Source organism: Lissotriton vulgaris, chromosome 3_1 (assembly GCF_964263255.1).
Source record: "Lissotriton vulgaris chromosome 3_1, aLisVul1.2, whole genome shotgun sequence".
Classification (NCBI taxonomy): Eukaryota; Metazoa; Chordata; class Amphibia; order Caudata; family Salamandridae; genus Lissotriton; species Lissotriton vulgaris.
In genome coordinates this window covers 1,948,495,003-1,948,514,036 of record NC_141689.1, presented here as the reverse complement: position 1 = coordinate 1,948,514,036, position 19,034 = coordinate 1,948,495,003, and the positions used below count along the sequence as shown (strand labels likewise).

The following is a 19,034-nucleotide window of genomic DNA, read 5'->3' as shown; positions in this document are numbered from 1 at the left end:
GTTGAGGGAACTGGATATCCAAGCTAAAAAGTTAGAGTTGAATCCCTCTGGTGGCAGCATGCCATCCGAGCCTGCAGAAAGTAAGTTTTACTTCCCGAAAGATGTGATCAAAGATTACAATAAGAATGAAGATATTGGTCAATGGTTTAAAGCATATGAGTTAGCATTGTTGGCCCACCAGGTCCCTGAGAAGAATTGGGGAGCGGGGTTGTGGGGTCGCTTTGTGAATGAGGGAAGAGATACCCTGTTAGACATGCCTGTTGCAGATAGGATGTCGTATGCTCATATGAAAGATGCTTTAATGTTGCGATATGGTTTAACCCCCGAGCAGTACAGACAAGCTTTTAGAGAATGTAAGAAGTTGCCTGGTACGACGTGGGTTGAATATGTGTCTTATTTTTGCAGAGCCATGGATGGTTGGGTAAAGGGCAGCAAAGTGGGAAGTTATGAAGCTCTCTATGATTTGTTTGCGTGGGAGCACTTGTCTAATAACTGTTTTCCAGAGCTGCGCCAGCACCTGATTGATAGCAAGATATCTAACCCTAGAAAACTTGCTGAGGAGGCGGACCGCTGGGTCAGTACCAGGGTCCACAAGGGTCCAGTGGGAGACTCAGCCAAAGGTGGGCAGGGTCCCCAGCAGAAGAGGGGGGGGGGACAAGGGTAAACAGAAGGAGTCTCAGAAAGGGCCCCAAAGTAATCCCTAAGGGAACCAAGGGAAAGGTTCCCAGCCTCCCCCTGAGAAGAAGCCAGGGGCCCGACGGGTAAACCTGTTCATAGGGGCCCCCTAACCTGCTACGGTTGTGGGCAGGTGGGACACCGGTTTTATGACCCCCAGTGTCCCAAGAAGGATTCGAATGCACCGCCGCGTGCACCCCCTCGTCAGTTGGCAAGTGTAGCCTTGGGAGGGGAGGAGATGGTTGTCCATGGTGGGAGGGGTCCCGCAGAAATGTCCCTGGTCTCGCTAGGAGACATGCAAATGGTCCCTCCACCCCCTCTGCCTAGTAACACTAGTAAATATAGGCAGTGGGTGACCATTAATGGCCATAGAGTGGAAGCTCTCAGAGACACCGGAGCGAGTGTGACAGCTGTCAAGTGTCACTTGGTGTCCAGAGAGCAGGTGGTTCCCCACGCATTCTACCCCGTGATAGCTGCCGATAACTCCCAGAAAGAGTGTGAGGTGGCTCAGGTTTCCTTTGAATGGGGGGGAGTTTCAGGTACTCTTCAGGTTGCTGTGAGGCCCGCCATGCCTGTCGACTGTCTCCTGGGCAATGATTTGGAAGACTCCCCTTGGGCTAAGGTGGAGCGAGCGGCGCACTTGAAAATGTTGGGTGTACCGGAGTGGGTGTGTGCAACCACTCGATCCGTGACAGCGAGTAAGGGTGTTGATGGGGTCCCGGAGCCTGAAAGTACGGCCCAGGACCCAGCTGTGAAGAGAAGAGGCAGGAGGCGCGGGAAACCGGCCCCCGTTGTTCCCGTGGTCCAGAAGGAGGTAGACCCTGAGGGGGATGCCCTGGAGCCCACAGGGGAACAAATTGCCGAACTGGGAGATCTGCCCGAGCTGACCCACTGGCAGCAGGATGGTGGTCCCTCCAGGGAGGAATTCTGTGCGGAACAGAAGGTGTGCCCTTCTCTTGTGGGCATGAGGCAGCAGCAGGCCTCAGCCCAATCCTCAGGTGATCAGTCAGGGTCACATTTTGTGTACTGGGAGAACGACCTCCTGTATAGCGAGCCTAAGGCTGCTGAGCCTGGGTCAGCCCGTGTGCTGGTGGTACCCCAGCGCTTCAGAGCCTTCCTACTGGGTTTGGCTCATGACGTACCGTTAGCTGGACATCTGGGGCAGGACAAGACCTATGACAGGCTTGTCACCCATTTTTATTGGCCTCAGATGCGTAGGGATGTAGACATCCATTGCAAGACTTGTCGCACTTGCCAGGCAAGTGGGAAAAGCGGAAGGAAGCAGAAGGCTCCCCTCCAACCTTTTCCGGTGGTCAGCACCCCCTTTGACCGGGTGGGTATTGACATTGTTGGGCCCCTGGACCCCAAGACAGCCCTGGGCAACAGGTTCATCCTGGTCTTGGTGGACCATGCCACAAGGTACCCGGAAGCCATCCCTCTCAGGACAGTGACGGCCCCCGTGGTGGGACGGGCACTGATGGGTGTTTTTTCCCGGATGGGGTTCCCCAGAGAGGTGGTGTCCGACCGAGGCACCAACTTCATTTCGAACTATATGAAGTCTCTGTGGAAGGAGTGTGGGGTAACCTACAAGTTCACCACTCCTTACCACCCTCAAGGAAATGGGCTGGTTGAAAGATTCAACCGGACCCTGAAAGGCATGATTATGGGTCTTGAAGAACCAATGAGGCGGAAATGGGACGTCCTCTTGCCATGCCTGTTGTTTGCTTACCGTGAGGTGCCGCAGAAGGCTCTAGTGTTCAGCCCCTTTGAGCTCTTATACGGTCACCCGGTAAGAGGACCTTTGAGTCTGGTCAAGGAAGGCTGGGAGCAATCTCCCAGGAAACCTCCCCAGGATGTATACAGCTACATGCTGGCCTTTCGGAACCAGACTCGGCGCTTCAGAGAACTTGCTCAGGCAAATCTGGAGGCCAGCCAGGAGGAGATGAAGCGATGGTACGACCGGAATGCCACTCTGGTAGAGCTTCAGCCTGGTCAGGAAGTGTGGGTCATGTCCCCTGTGGAACCTTGTGCGCTCAAGGACAGGTGGACTGGACCGTTTAAGGTTGTGGAGAAGAAGAGCGATGTCACCTACTTGGTGGACTTTAAATCTCCCAGGAACCCCTTGCGGGTCCTGCATGTCAACCGTTTGAAGCCCCACTTAGAAAGGTCCGAAGTGGGCATGCTCCTAGCTACAGATGATGGAACAGAGGAGGAGAGTGAGCCTCTTCCTGACCTCCTGTATGCTAAAGAGCAAGACGGGTCAGTGGATGGTGTGGTCCTCTCTGACACACTGACCCTTGAGCAGTTGGGGCAATTCCCGGATCTGTTTTCCTTGGTTCCGGGTGTCACACATTGGTGTGTCCATAACGTTGACACCGGAGACAGCCCTCCTGTAAAGCACAAGGCTTACAGGGTGACTGACAAGGTCCGAGCGTACATTAAGGAGGAGGTCTCCAAAATGTTCGCGTTAGGGGTGATTGAGTCCTCTAGCAGTCCTTGGGCCAGCCCAGTGGTCTTGGTCCCGAAGGCTGCAGCGCCTGGTGCTTCACCGGAACTCCGGTTCTGCGTGGACTACCGAGGGCTCAATTCAGTCACGAAGAATGACGCGCACCCCATCCCCAGAGCTGATGAGCTCATCGATCGGTTGGGGGCTGCCCGGTACCTTAGTACGTTTGACTTAACGTCTGGGTACTGGCAGATCGCCTTGACTGAGGGGGCAAAAGAGAGGTCAGCGTTCTCCACATCAGATGGGCTATACCAGTTCCGGGTGATGCCCTTTGGGATGAAGAATGCCCCTGCCACCTTCCAGAGGTTGGCCAACCAGGTCTTGGCTGGACTGGAGGATTTCAGTGCCGCCTACCTGGACGACATCGCAGTGTTCAGCGCCAGCTGGGAGGAACACTTGCGCCACCTCCAGGAAGTGTTGTTGGCCCTGCGCGGAGCAGGCCTCACAATCAAAGCCAGTAAGTGCCAGATTGGGCAGGGTTCTGTGGTGTACTTGGGGCACCAAGTAGGGAGTGGTAAGGTGGCCCCCCTGCAACCCAAGATTGATACCATCCTGGCTTGGGCACCGCCCAAAACCCAAACGCAGGTGAGAGCCTTCTTAGGACTCACGGGTTATTACAGGAGATTTGTCAAGGATTACGGCAACATTGTGCACCCCTTGACTTCGCTGACTTCCAGGAAGCAGCCACGAAACGTGATCTGGACTGATGCCTGTCAAACGGCCTTTGACACCCTGAAAACTGCAATGTGCACAGCACCTATACTCCAAGCACCCGATTTTTCGAAAGAATTCATTGTTCAGACGGACGCTTCAGAACATGGCGTGGGGGCTGTTCTACCTCAGGTGAATGAAGAGGGCCGAGACTTGCCTGTAGCCTTCATCAGTAGGAGGTTACTTCCCAGGGAAACGAGGTGGAGTGCGATAGAGAGAGAAGCATTTGCTGTGGTCTGGGCGCTGAAGAAGCTAAGACCCTACCTGTTTGGGACTCACTTCCGGGTTCAGACAGACCACAGGCCCCTCAGATGGTTGATGCAAATGAGGGGTGAGAATCCAAAACTGTTGAGGTGGTCCATTGCTCTACAGGGGATGGACTTTACGGTGGAACACCGCCCTGGTACAGATCACGCCAATGCTGATGGTCTGTCCAGATTTTTCCGCCTTAGTGATGAGGACTCCCTAGGTTAAGGGTAGTTCTCCCCACATTTCAGCTGGAGGGGACACGTGTTAGACCTGACATCATTGGCTTGAGTCTCTCCTCCATTTTTCTGTTTGCCTCTACTGTTTTACGATGTTTTGCTGGTATATGCTTTGGGCGCCGTATCACTGCTGATCAGTGCCATAGCGCAAGTGCTCCCTGTGTTAAAATGATGTATCTATTGTATCCATGTTTGGCTTATTTGGTTTACTGTCAGTCCCTAGTCTAGTGCACCAGGAGTGCCAGGGCTTGTAAATACAAATGCCGCTCGTGGGCTTGCAGCACGTGTTGTGCCACCCACAAGAGCGGCCTTGTAAAAGAATGTCTACGGGTCGGTCATTGCGAGACCCACGTGCAGTCCTGTACTGTCACGCCGGCTGCGCAGGTATCCCTACTTGCCAGCCCCTCCAACCTTCCCTTAACTTCATGTTAGTCACCCCTATGGTAGGCCCATGGGCAGGGTGCAGTGTAAGTGTAAGGTAGGACACGCCTGACCAAGTTGGCATGTCCTGATAGTGAAGTGCCGCCATCTTAGGGCTTCACTATTGCGAGGTAGCCTGCTCTCCGTTGGATAGAATGGGCCGCCGGGATTATTAACGCTATGATCCTAGCTGGCTCGGGGAGCATGGTGCAATGTCGAGTTTGGTATCCCTGAACTCGGGGTTTAATTACGCATCCGTTGGTATGGATGGTTTTTGGACTCTGGGTTCGAAAGTAGTACTTTTAGAAAGTGTCTATTTTCTTGCCTAACCATATCTGGTTTCTGCTGGTCTTGCGTGTGTGTGACAGGAGCTGGGTGGCTCCACAGGTCTGGATGAGTCAGTGTGGGATGAGTGGGACATTTACGTTGAGAGTAGGGGGAGAGTAGTTGTTTATAGCCTGCCTTGCCTGATACAATGCTGGCTCCACCTCCTGCTAAGCGACTGATGGCTCTGTGCCTGCCATGGACGATCCTAGCCCCACCTCCTGCCAGGAGGGCGATAGCTCTGCTCCTGCCAGTATCAATGCTGGCTCCACCTCCTGCGGGGCATCTGAGGACCCGGCCCGGCTCAATGAATAGGCCAGGTGCGACTACCTAGCTCCACCCACCGCAGACCCAGGATGTTGGGAAATCCCCGGCATAGACAAAGGGATCAAAGACGAAAAGGGGTATAAGAGAAGGACCCCTGAACTAGGAAATCAGATCACTTCTGACAAGGAACCCTGTAACCAAGGACAAGAAGCCTACTGATCTAAAAGGACTGCCTACCCCTTCTGCCGGTGTGCTGTTGTTGGGGGAATCCTGCAGTGCTTCTTTATTTTTGCCAAGGAACCAGGAGAGAGGAACTGTGTGTGTACTCTCACGCTTGCTAAGAAAATCTCCAAGGACTGGAAGAGTGCCAGTCTCCTGCTGAAGTCACAGGGCTAAAGGACTTCACCTGCTGAAAGTACTATTTGCTGGAAGTGTGAATCCAGCACCTCTGAAAGAACCAGCAATCACGACGATCGGACGCTGGGCCCGACCGACGCCAGCAGCAACGCCAGTGAGTAGGAGTACGGCTCTAACTCCAGAGGACCTCGTGTCTGCCCCGCTGCTGATCGCATCAACCGTGTGCCCTTCGACGCCGTGAGCGCTGCTCACTCTGTGCAACTGCATCATCGACAACGCCTGCCGAGGCCTGATCGACACCGGAGACGCGACGCCGGATTGCTCGACGCCGCTGATCCTCGTGTGCTTCATTTTCCTAAGGTACTGTGTTGTTGGGGGTCCGTGTGACTCCAGGCCCGGCGCAGCGCTCCTCGCGGTCGACGCCGAACCTGTGGATTATCTTTGCCCCGGCGTTGTGTAGCTCCCGTGTGAGTTACCCTGTTGCTAAGAACTGTGTTTCCAAGAAGAAGAATTGCTTGATACTAAAGACTTTTATGCTAAAGAAGAAACTACCTTTGAACTATCCTTTTTCCTTCCTAAACGTATTTATTCCCATTGTGTACAGTTTTGCCGTTATTTGGTCTTGTGCTAAGTCTTATATAAAAATACTTATTTTTATAATACTACTGTGTCGTGTCCATTTGTAGTGTATTCACTTGGTACTGTATGTGGTCATAATTGCTTAACACACAGCCTCTGAGATAAGCCTGTTCTGCTCTGCCAAGCTACCAAGGGGGTGAGCAGGGGTTATCGAAGGGTGTGATCCCCTTGCCCTGACTAGAAAAGGAGTGTCCCTATTTGTCAGAAGTGCATACCTCTGCCAACTAGAGACAGCCGGTTCTAACATCCCCCACAATGCACAGTGCTTAGATTTGAATGCAGAATCGCCGGTAACTACACACTTTCCCTCCTAAACATCACCCTGGAGATATGTCGCTGAGACGTCTGACTAATATGTCACAGAATGTTAACAACCACACATTATATCAAACATAAGAAAGCTCACAACTACCTCAATTACAAACATATTGACATAGCCCTAGTACAAGAAACCCACCTTACCCGAGCTGACGCTGAAAAACTCAAATGAGATTGGGTAGGGAAAGTTATTCACATCAGTCGTGCACCCTTGCCAGTTCTTGATTGCCTCCGAAATGTGGGGTAGCCATTTTCCTGCAGAAAACATGTATGTGCACAGTGCTAAACACTTAAACAGACATAGAGGGCAGGTATGTCTTCGCCAGACTCCACAGTGGCAGCAGGTTGGTAAGTGTAGGCTTAGTCAACGAACGGCTTAGGACTAAAAAGACATTTCTTTTCAATCTTAAGCATGTACTGATGGAATGGCACATTACATCAACATTTATAGGAGTTGACTGGAATTTGACTCATGGTGCAAACCTGGACCGCAGAGGTCTGATTGATGTGGCCAACAACCCAGATCAGGCGATCATGAGGGACATCTTAACTGACCACATCCTTCTTGACACATGTCCGCTTTTATACCCTACTGAAAGGGGATACTTTTATTTCACACCAGTTCATGGCCCCCAGTCAAGATTAGATCACTTTCTCATCTCGCAATCAATGATCCGATTAGTTACCCATAATGTGATCCTGAAACAAGCTATATTGGATCAATCCCTGTTATGTCTAATGGTTACTGTTGGGCTGTCACAACCGACCCACAATCCATTGCACCTTAATATCTTCCACTACAACATGCCCATGGAAAAGGAGCTTCTTAAAATACACAGTTCAGAAGCAACGCATGCAAGATGCCGCTCTTAATAACAGGCAGAAAACAGGGCAACTTCCTCCTCTTACCGGGAAGCTGGAGTATATAACTGAAGTTTCTGTGAGCACCAAGCAGTCACAGACCCTCAGGCCTCATCCCGCAAAAGTATACAAAAAAGTGAAGGGTGTGTTGTGAAGAAGATGTAAAACAGGGTGCAATACATGAATGAATCTCAGCCCCTCTTATTTCTTCAGGGTCATATTCCGGCCAATAATTCTTATGCACAAAATGCTACCTCAGTTTGGACCCATCCATGTAAAAGTCAGTTTTGACCTTACTTCAATCGAAATAGCTCTGCCTGAACTGCCTTGTCAGTTCCTCCCTGAACCAGAACATAAGCAATTCAGACCGGTTTTGCCCTTCTTACGGCTCATCAGTCTAGTGTAGCTTGGTTTCAATAAAACAGTGTATTCTTTAATCTTTTCTCTATCCTGTAACAGTACCAAAATATAAAGCACACCTATGACTTTTTACTGTAGGGTGCGTACACTCCTGCTGCTGTCTTGAAGTGTGCATGTGAGCGAAAAGGATGCTATTCCCAGCATAGAAGATATATATACGCAAGTCAAGAAAGCGGATACAAATTACTCATCAGTGCCTGTTAGGTGAATGCTCACTCAAGGAACAACTCATTTATGGTATTCCCTACTAATATTCACACTTGACCATACTCCAGGGGCCCCTCTTTTTATTTGATTTTATTGAGAGTTCAAATCATGATACAATATATACATATATAGATAAATACAGGGTAAAGTGCAACGTGCATAAGAGCTCAATGTAAATTACATTTAGCGGCCTGACAAGAATACCTGAGTAGAGCATTCTGTAAACAATAGTATTAGGATTCTTAAAGACACAGATTCTCCATATAGAATCAAATATTGCACAATTCCTAATTTCACAAAAGACAAATACAAAGTTAAGTGCGTATGTGCTCCACATAAGACAGGTTTAAACAATATAACATATGTATTGATCGACTTTTAGAGAGTATGTATTTGTAAGAAAAAAAAACAATTTCTCAGTCAACAATATTATTACCCAAATCCCAGACTAATTTTCTATGGACCCCAACGTTTCTCAAATTTTCTAAGCGATCCTGATCCTAGTGCACAGTGCCTCTCTAATTCTCTAACGTTACACAATTTAGCTCTCCATGCTTGAAACAAATGTATAATTTTGCTTTGCCAGTTTTGCAGAAGTAAAGATCTTGCCACTAAGGCGGATATATATAAGCATTCTTCCTGCATATTGTTCAATATTACATTTGGAGAGCATCCCAAGACTGCGATAGATATAGGTTGACCTATGGTAATTCTGAGGTATTTTTTTTTCTTCTCATAGATTCTCAGTTTTTGGGCAGTCCCAAACAATGTGAGAACAAGTGCCTTTTCCTTTCTTAGCGCAACAAAAGAATCTATCCTCAATCTGGAGATATATACTATGCAGAAAAGAGGGGGTCCTATAGATTAACCAATTTGAATAAAATTGCATTCGTATAAAATTAGCACCTCTGATTGCTGTGGTGTTTAGTCTATATATTCTACTCCAGGTTGTTATTGCATTCTGCAGACCTTCTTTTTTACGCCATTAATCCAGCAAATTCATAGGTAACAGCAGATGTATTATCATTAAAGATTTTCACCCAAGCGCCTAATGACTGCTTTTCAGGACCTTCTAGAGCTTCACCTATTCCTGAACTTGCTTTTAAAGTTCCAGCATATTTTCCAAAAAGTACTTTATTTTAATGTATGACCATTTAGGAAGCATGCCCTTGGAGCTAAGGGGTCCCAATTCCAATCTCGGCCCACTTTTTCCAGGAATCTGAATTGAGAAAATATTTTACTTGCCTATAGCCATTCTCCTCCCACTTTCTTAATCTACCAGTTTGCAATAATTTAACCTCCCCAGTGTAGAGATTAGACAGACTTGTTGTGCCATTTATCCTGGGAATGTCATAAAGAGCTAACATTTGAGTTTTTTGTTTAAGAATCCATTGAAGTACTTTTTACTGCACTTTCTTAGGATACTTAACTATTTTCGTTGGGTCCTTAATTTTATATTCTATTAAACTTTTGTCCATAAAAAATTATCCATTTCTGAAGTGTCAGGCTAGGTATAAAATCTGTGTTTATTGTGTGCAAAGTTTGCATAGTAGTATTTTCTTATGTTTGGGAGGGATCATCCTCCCTTCTCACTTGAGGAATTTAAAGTGCCTAGTTCTAGTCTTGGTGTGGTATTAGCTCACAAAAAGGATGAAAACAAACTGTCTATCTCCTTCAAAAAAGACATTTGTAAAGCGCATGGAGCTGCTACGCATAAGAAGTTAAAAAGTGATAGAATTTACATTTGTATGAGCGCCAACCGGCCTAAAATTGATAATGGAAGTTGATTCCATTGGGCTAAAAGCTGCTTAACTTTTTGTATCAAGGGAATATAATTCAAGTGGCACAGCTCCTCTACTCTTCCGACACATGTATCCCTAGGTATCTCTTTGGACGAAAATTGTGTGTTAGCCTGAAATTTGGCAGTAGCGTATCAACGGAGCAGTTGCATAACAACATTTCTGTCTTGGCTTTATTTATTTTATAACCACCTATCGCTTCAAATTCCTAGAAGATCCCTAGGATCTCTTCTTGAGTATGTTCCCTGGAGCCTAAAAAAATAACAATATCATCGGCATAAAGTTTTATATTAGTCATGCCTTGTAGGGGGGCAGTGTGTGGCATTGTACGTCTGATAGCTATTGCCAATGGTTCTATAAAAAGGATGCATAAAATGGGGAATAGGGGGCATCCTTGTCTTGTACTTCTATTTATTCAACAAGAGCCTACATTTATAGAATTATTGAATATTTGCACCAGTGAGCCTTTATAGAGTCTACTTATCAATTGTATAAAACCTTCTGGGAAAACAAACTTTTAAAAAATTAAAAAAAGTCAGTCCCAGGATACTAAATCAAAGGCTTTCTAAGTGTCTAAAAAACACACCTGAGCCTCAATACTATTCTGGTGGAAATAATCTAATGCTTCTATTAAAAAATGTGTATTTGTAGAAAGCTGTCTCTCAGCCAAAAAGCCACATCGATCTGGATGGATAAGTGGACCCACAATTCTGTTCAACCTATTTGTGGGAAGTTTTGTGAAGATCTTATAGTGGACATTAAGAAGACTAATAGGCCTGTAGGAGTTGACATTTTCCCTATTTTTATCTTTCTCGAGGACGCTAACTACCACAGCTGTATGGAAAGAGGCCAGGGGTTCCCCTCCTTTGAATAAGTGGTTAGCCAATTTTAAGATTTGTATATTAAGGATTGGGGCTAATCTTTAATATAATTCTGCTTGCAATACGTCCTCTCCAGTCTCTTTACAATTTGACAATGAACCAATCACCAATTTAATTTTTTCAATGGTGAAATCATCAAGTTATGTTTCTCTAATCTCGCCATCCAAGGAAGGAATTGGTAGATTGTCAAGAAAGTCTGTGATGTGGTCCGGGGCATTTGTTGTTCTGTGTGATAAATTTCCCTGTAGTGTCTCAAGAAGGCATACCCAATGTCCTTAGTGTTAATTAATTGTGTTTTATATTCCTCGTCCTGGATGATTTAAATTCTATTTTTGACCTGCTTCGCTTTCACCTGCCTTGCAAGTAGTTTCCCTGTATTTTAACTCTCTTGGTATACCCTTTGAAGATAGGTCCTACTTACTGCGTCCCCCAATTGATAGTAATACTCCTGCATTTGTAATTTTGCTTGCAGCAGCTCTTGTTTTGTCTTAAAATGTCTATGTTTAATGTTCTCTTTATTTGCCTGTGTGAATCTTGCCTCAATCTTTAATCTTTCTTCTTTTTTAGCCTTTTGTTGCTGGTTTCTTTTGATGTCATTATCCCACGTAGAGTAACCTTAAATGCATCCCATACTATATTTATTGGTGCTGAATCTGTATTGTTGAAAAGAAAGCACTAATCTCATTGGCTACCTTAGTGCACCAGCTCTCATTTTCCAAATTAAGTTTATTCAAATACAAACCCATGGGCACTTTTACCCTTGGTCCTGCTCCAGCTATTTCCATTTTAATTAAAGCATGGTCTGAAAAGGCGTTCGGGATGTGATCATACGTATTAATAGTGAGGCTATGTGATTTAAAAAAAAATCTGTCCTGGAAGTTGTATCATACTTTTCCGAGAAACATGAACAGTACTGTTGTCCTGGGTTTTGAAGGTGCCATCGATCTACCATGTCTATTGCATTTTTACAGCTAGCCAGGGCAATGGCCACCTGGGGCTTGTTTTGCTTTCAAGTCTTCTTAAAGGAGTCAACTGAGGTATCCTTAAGAAAATTAAAATCCCCCCCCCCCCCATATAATAGGGCCGGGAATACAGGAGAGTGCCTGTTTCAGCTTTAGCAGGGGTAGAGGGTTATTGAGAAGTGGGGCATAGATTGTGGCCAAAGTGAGATTTGACTGATAAAGACTTCTGTATACAGGAGCCCATCTGTTCCTGGGTCCGAGTGTATTTTACTTGGAATTGTACATGTTTCTCTATATATATTCCCACCCACTTCTGTGCACATCCAGCGTTTGTTGAGCAATGAAAGCCAGCCCATTGCTGGAAGATTTTGCTTGCATCTAATGCGCTCTGGAAATGGGTTTCCTGTAATAGAATAGCATCTGGGAAATGACTTCTAAGCCAGCTTTCAATTGCTTGGGCCTTGAACTTGTTGTCCATGCTGTCAGCATTAAAAGAAAGAACTGTAAAGTTTTCCTTACTCATTCTTGCATTATCAAAGTTGGCTGGTGACATTGTGCTCCGCCTCTGTAGACGCAACCTACAACCCTGCGTCTCTCAGGGACGTACAACTTTACGATTAGAACCAATATTCTAAGGTGCGTCTATATGTCTGCAGGAGACCGAAGTCTAAAGTGAAAAAATTGCTGATAATATTATGAATCATCGGCGTATAAGAGTCAATGAATGCTAGGCTGTACAATTCTCGGTTAAAATGTGATTTCCCTTTAAGAAACTATTTATTTCTGTATTTATCTGAACAAAGGAGGTTCCGAAATCAAACTTGTTAGTACAAGTGAGCGCTCATATGCAGGGGTGTGATGGGCAGAACCCCACCCTTATTTGGAGGAGAGCTGGAAGAGAAGAGATATGAGGAGTTGATATATGGGAAGCAACTCAGGAAAGTGTAAACTTGAGATTGTGTCGTGCTGTTTGTGTTCAGTGCAACTGGTCATGTGATGGGTGAGATTTCCCTTCACCTTTGTATAACAAGCCAAAGCAGTTTAGACAGGTGTTGGCATGGCCATTAATTCAGAGGTATTGTTATTTTTTGCTCACAGGTGCTGGCTGCTGTGGGCCTGAGTGGAGTCAGCAGACACCACGTCTTGAATAGAGGTGGGGAAGGGGCAGACTGGAAGAGTCCAGATGGGTGTAGGTGGCACATGCTGACTGGCTATGGGTGCAGGGATCCTCCTGTCATTCACTGGTTGAAGCTGGCTGGAGATAACTGACCGCCAGACTGCACTTCCCGGAATACTGAGTGTGTGTGCATTTGTAGGCTTAGATCCTTCAAGGATTGAGAGACACTTGCCTGTGCAATGCCTTTAAGTGAATCCTAATAAAATTCCTTTATTCTCTTTATGCTTGGCTCTGCTTCCTCAGGGAACCCCTAAGACAGGCTACACTGCCACTGGTATGTCTGTAAGACAATCAACAGCACCAGTCAGCCCTCTGATGCCATACTGCAATCACGTTCGCCCGAATGAGTGCAGCACAGATCAAGAAATCAAAGGTGAAACTGCTGCGGTCATAGAGCAGTAACTTTCTGGTGGTGTGCTCCGTGCTGAAGTCATGAGGTGCAAAGAGAACCTGTCTCCATCAAAGTAAAGGAGGACTAATTAGTGCTGATACATGTTAGTGTGTGAGAGTGCATGGGTGTGAAAGTATGTTTGTATGGCTCTGTTACTACGTGTGTGTGTGTGTGTGTGTGAGTGTCTGCATGTGTGTGTGTGGGTGGAGGCGTCTGCTTGGTGTAGAGAGAGTGGCACTGGTGTATGGGTTTGAAGAAAGAAATACAGTGATGCCGTAGCATTAAATCTCCTCGTAAACCTGTAAAATAATATCTTATTGAGGCAAGTGAAATGTGAGGTGAATTGGTCCAACCCCTATATTTCACATGACAACTTGCTGCCACCCCAAGCCTTTCACGGAGCGGCTGCAACAGCCATGAGCCAATACTCACCAACCTTCCACCAGTGCACTCCCAGACAAACAAAATATAAGGGACACCAAAGACCGGGGGCCTCATTTATGAGAAATGACGCATCTCTGCGTGAAAGCAGCGATGCGTCACTTCTCAGTGTGCACTCCTTGCGACATTCCTGATGCGTCATATTAAATGTATGACGCATCATGTCGCAAGGAGTTACAGATACGTCAGTATTTCTGACATATCTGTAAGCGCAAAAGTGACGCATTGCTGGAGTGTGTCACAAAAGTGACGCAACTCCAGCAATGCGTCCTTTCACACAGGGCAAGCCCCATATGAAAGGGCCTGCAAACAGTCTTACAACTGCTGTGAGGCAGGCGCAAGATTTTGATGCATCTGCATCCTAAAAGTGACGCAGTGAAATCTCATAGATTTCACTGCGTCACTTCTATGACCCTTCCTTGCGTCACTATGCCCCCCTTGCATACATTATACCTGGTGCAGGTATAATGTGTCGCAGGGGTTTACAAAGTGACGCATCTACCTAGATGCATCACTTTGTAAATATGGCGCAACAAGGCGCATTTTTTACGCCACTGGTGCCTCACAAAAAGTGACGCACCGGCGGCGTAAAAGTGACGCACAGCCTCATAAATGAGGCCCCGGGAGTGCAGAAGAGACCTGTAAACACATTGTGATATGTTTTTCATTAAAATTCACACAGTTGTGATTTAGAGCACCTCGTTTCTTTCTATAGTTACACCTGGTAGTTTTGTATATAACAGCATGGACAAACTGTTCCAAGACTGTGGCGCAATTCCTCCCTAGCAGGACATTTTCAGACATTGACAGTCCCTGGCAGTAGTGAAGTTCTGTGTCCAAAACGAAAGGCCAAGGTCATCTACAAAAATGCCATTGTCAAAGTAAAATAAATAGTCATAAATGTTACGCCATATCTTAAATATTGTTGACAGCAGCAGTGTAAAATGATGACTGTAGAGAGAGAACGTAATTTTCTATTTTTATATCAATACTTGATGCAAATGCACCAAAAGGCATTCAGCTACAGTTTTCACTTGATAAACAATGAAATCAAATGCCTTTTAGTATAACGGTTTATTATTCACAATAAACTTCTATGACGTGCACCAGAATCAATCTTGTAATATTTCTATGCGTTTATAACAGGGTTTCATTGGCCAATCTGTTGTGCAGTGAATGTACAAGTTAACGGATAGAGAGATTCTGGGCAAATTATTTCATAAAGCTAAACATATTCTATAATTTAATTTAATTAATTTTGGTCTTGGATGTTGCCCTGATAACTTGCCTTCTCGCCACCTCAACCCACAGCACTACAATTAGACGTATGTATTGTTTTCATGTTAATATAAAGCCCCTCTTTGTACATTTGTCACTAAGAGTGTGTCAACAAAATAGTTCGGCATGATTGAATTTGCCTGATTACACTTCATTCCAAAGTGAATGGAGGCCATGGCCGGACTGGGAACTCATAGCAGCCCTGGCAATTTTGCCAAACCAGCCACACAGGAGGAGGGGGGAGGGCTGCAAGTGTGAAGCCCTGCTGGTTTTGTCACCAGGGGCCGATACTGCAGCAACGCTTCAAAACCAGCCCCCACTGCTACAAAACCCACCCCCACCCTTCCAGCCTCCCAGGGAAAATCCCAATGCCTGCTATGGCCAGTCCTGATTGAAGCCCATGCTTAAAGAACTTTTTGAGACCCGACTGAAATTTACCTGTCGTTCCTCTGCACTAATATCACAGCCCATTGCACATGCCTTCATTTTCTCCTTTTTTTAACCAAATTTTTTATGAAAATGTGTTGTACAATGCATAATTTTGCCACTATTTTTCAAAATAATATTGGGGCATATATGCCAAAAGACCTTATTCAGGTGAAAGACTCCCGATATTTTTAAGCCCAAAACGTCTTCCACCGAAAATTGTCTCTGCTTCCATGAAGTCAATGAGGTAAATAAATTCCCCTGATTTATTTTTCCAAACTTCTCCCTCTTTGCAGCTTGAAAATATTGACCCCCCCCCCAAACCTCTGGCACATTGAGACCTTTTCGGGTGAGTAGCTTGGTTTAAAATTCCCTGATTGATTGATTGATTGATTAGATGTTGGGAAAAGAACCCCTCTGAATTTCTATTTGGATCTGAAGGGCAGGTTCACTTCTCTCACTCCTACTGTGAACAACTGAAATGACTTTTGAGTCTCACCGCTTTTGAAAGTCACCAGCCGCCCCTTTTAGGACACACAATAACTTAATTAATATCATGGATGTCATCAGGAATCACAGCTGCACCCTCTGCTCAGTGCAACTCCTGTCACTTCCTTTGCGACCCTTTGCCTGACAGATCACAAAGACAGTGGCCGGTACTGAAGGAAAATAGGGATCAATTGAGACTTTTTCACTTTTTATTGCCTGTGGGAAACTGGGACATTTTAATTAGTGTATGTGTATCTTCAGTGTCTCTAGAAGGAATTTTTACGGGGCACACAGGGGCCATGGTTAAAACTGGTGGAGCCATCCACAACCTGCAATTTGTAATATTGCGTGCACATGTGTAATATATATATATATATATATATATATATATATATATATATATATATATATATATATATATATATATATATATATATATATATATATATATATATATATATATTTTAGACTAAATAATGCAAAAGATTTACAAAGTAGATACAAGATAAAAATCTATTATGTATTTTCGATGGTAAATAAATAGGTTTATATCTGCTTTAGAAACCTGTTGCATGATTTTATTAATCTTGCATTAAATGTGTAATCTTTCATTTATTGTTGCTTCAGTGTTGCTACTACCTTAATGCAATTATGTAAAGTTTTTTGGCAACACCTTCTCTAATATCATCAGGGTCAAAAATGTTTTTTTTTTTTTAATTTCCCCCCTTTTTTAACATGTACAGGGCACATTCAAAAAATAAGAACAAATAATATTATATAGAATACATATATAAAATAATCATTACATAAATGCATTAATCTACATGATGTTGCATTCTTAAATCATAAACCTACTAACTAGAGAACATACCCATCTAGCTACAATTTAGTATTCAAAAACAGATGAGAAAAAAAGGAGATAATAAAAGCGAAAACAAAAAGACAGCTCAGCACATGTCTATCAGCTAATATTTCCTTCTTTCCAATGAATAATCGGTTCCCAAATTTGTATACCCAGTTTCCTTCCCCTTTTCCCCTTCCTAGCATATATAGCGGATTCTAGCTTATAAATTGAAAGTAGTTTGGCTAACCATTGATAATACGTTGGGGGGAGGGGATCCGGCCATGCCGTGGCTATACATAATCTCAAGACTGCCATTGCTAAGAAAATAAAGCTTCCGCTCTGTGTCTGCCCCCGCGCCTCAACTCCTAGTAATATTATTGATGGAGTTAATACAATTTCTATCCCTAATGCAATATTTAGAAAATTCTCTATATCCTTCTTGATTGTTTCCAGATGAGGGCATGATGCAAAAACGTGTAGTAAATCAGCCTCTAAGCTGCCGCATCTAAAGCATCTAGTACCTGATACAGCTCCCCATTGGGCAATTTTCGCTGGTGTATAGTACAGGTGGTACAGAACTTTGTAGTAATGGGATTGTAATGAGGCTGAGCACAACAATTTCTGTCCCATATCTAATGATAGAAAAAAATGGACTCAGTCTATATCTAAACCAGTTGCCCATTTATCCGCCCACTTTTCCAAGTCATCTTTCTTTAAGTTAGATAATTCTAAATAAAACCTCTTAATCGTACAATCTATACCTGTTTGTATAACCTCCAATATTGGATTCTTTACAAAGCCCGCGGGCCCCCTTTTTTTTTATTAATAAAGCTTCTTACTTGGAGATATTTGAAAAATTTTCTTGTATCTAAGCCGTAGCGTGTCTGTAGCTCTGAGAATTGCATCATACCTTGTGCACCTAGAATATCTCCAATCTTCCGAACTCCTTGCATCCCCCACTCGTTAAAGACTGTATCAGAAAAAACCTCGCTAGGGAGAGTGGGGTTGCCTTCTAACCTTGTACAAGCATTATATTTCCCAATACCAAACCGTTTAGCGAATGACTTCCATATTTTATATGCTGCTAGAATAGTCTTAAATCTTGTCCTTTTGTAGTAGCTTGCGTCTGTAAATTTCAACAGTAAATTTTCTGCCTCCGCTCCCATAACTAATCCATAAATAGCTAATGTGCCAAATTCGTCCTGGGCTTCTATCTCTGCTCCTCCCAATAGACCCACCATATATTGTAGTGCTGCTGCCCAATAATATAACTTTATATCTGATAGCGCCTATCCTCCCCTTTCACGTGTTAGTGCCATAAATCTGAGCGATCTCCTTGTTTTCCCCTTTGCCCAAATGAACCAGTTGATCATATGTTCACAAGTCTTAAACCACTTGTTCTCAAAAAATAATGGGATCACTCTGAATATGTATAAAAATGTTGGCAGTACCATCATTTTTACAATATTTGTTCGCCCAACAATTGAGAGGTGTAAGTTATCAAGTCTGTCTAATTGCTTCCCTACTTTAGCAATTATTGGGGCTATATTTTTTTCCACTAAGATATCAAGCTCAGCCATAATATTTACTCCAGGATACACCCCTGTTTGAACCACACGAATGTCATTACATTGTGCATAAGAATTTTTCATTATCTGTTTCTTAGAAGTGTTTAAAGTGTATCCCGAGATACAGCCAAACCTCTGTGCCTCAATCTCTATCTGCACAACAGCCTCCGTGGGATTTGGTGTGATCACTGCCACATCATCGGCATATGCTAGAATCTTGCATTGTCCCAAATGTGTGGGCAAGGGAGTAATTCTCTCGCAGATCTCTATCCTACGGATTAATGGGTCCATATACATTGCGAATAAAAGCGGGGAACACGGGCATTCCTGCCTCATGCCCCGCTTAATCCTGAATTGTCGAGTAGAGCCTGCATTTACTCTTATAGAAGCTACTGGATCAGTGTATAATGTCTGTAGTGCTCTAATATACCCCTTTTTAACCCCTGCCCTTATTAAAACATGCCACAGATAGTCCCAGGAGACCCGATCAAAAGCCTTTTCGGCATCCAGTAACATAACAACCATCGGGTCTCCTGTGACCTCCGCGGCATCAAATAAGGTGATAACCTTGCGCGTATGGTGAGTGGT

General features: G+C 44.7%; 1 protein-coding gene across 1 annotated transcript in view; it reads right to left on the bottom strand.

Annotated features, from left to right (window-relative positions):
• Positions 1 to 19,034, bottom strand: part of GALNTL6 (polypeptide N-acetylgalactosaminyltransferase like 6) — a 2,516,565-nt gene that overhangs the window by 1,498,262 nt on the left and 999,269 nt on the right. The gene's annotated exons all lie outside the window — the stretch shown is intronic.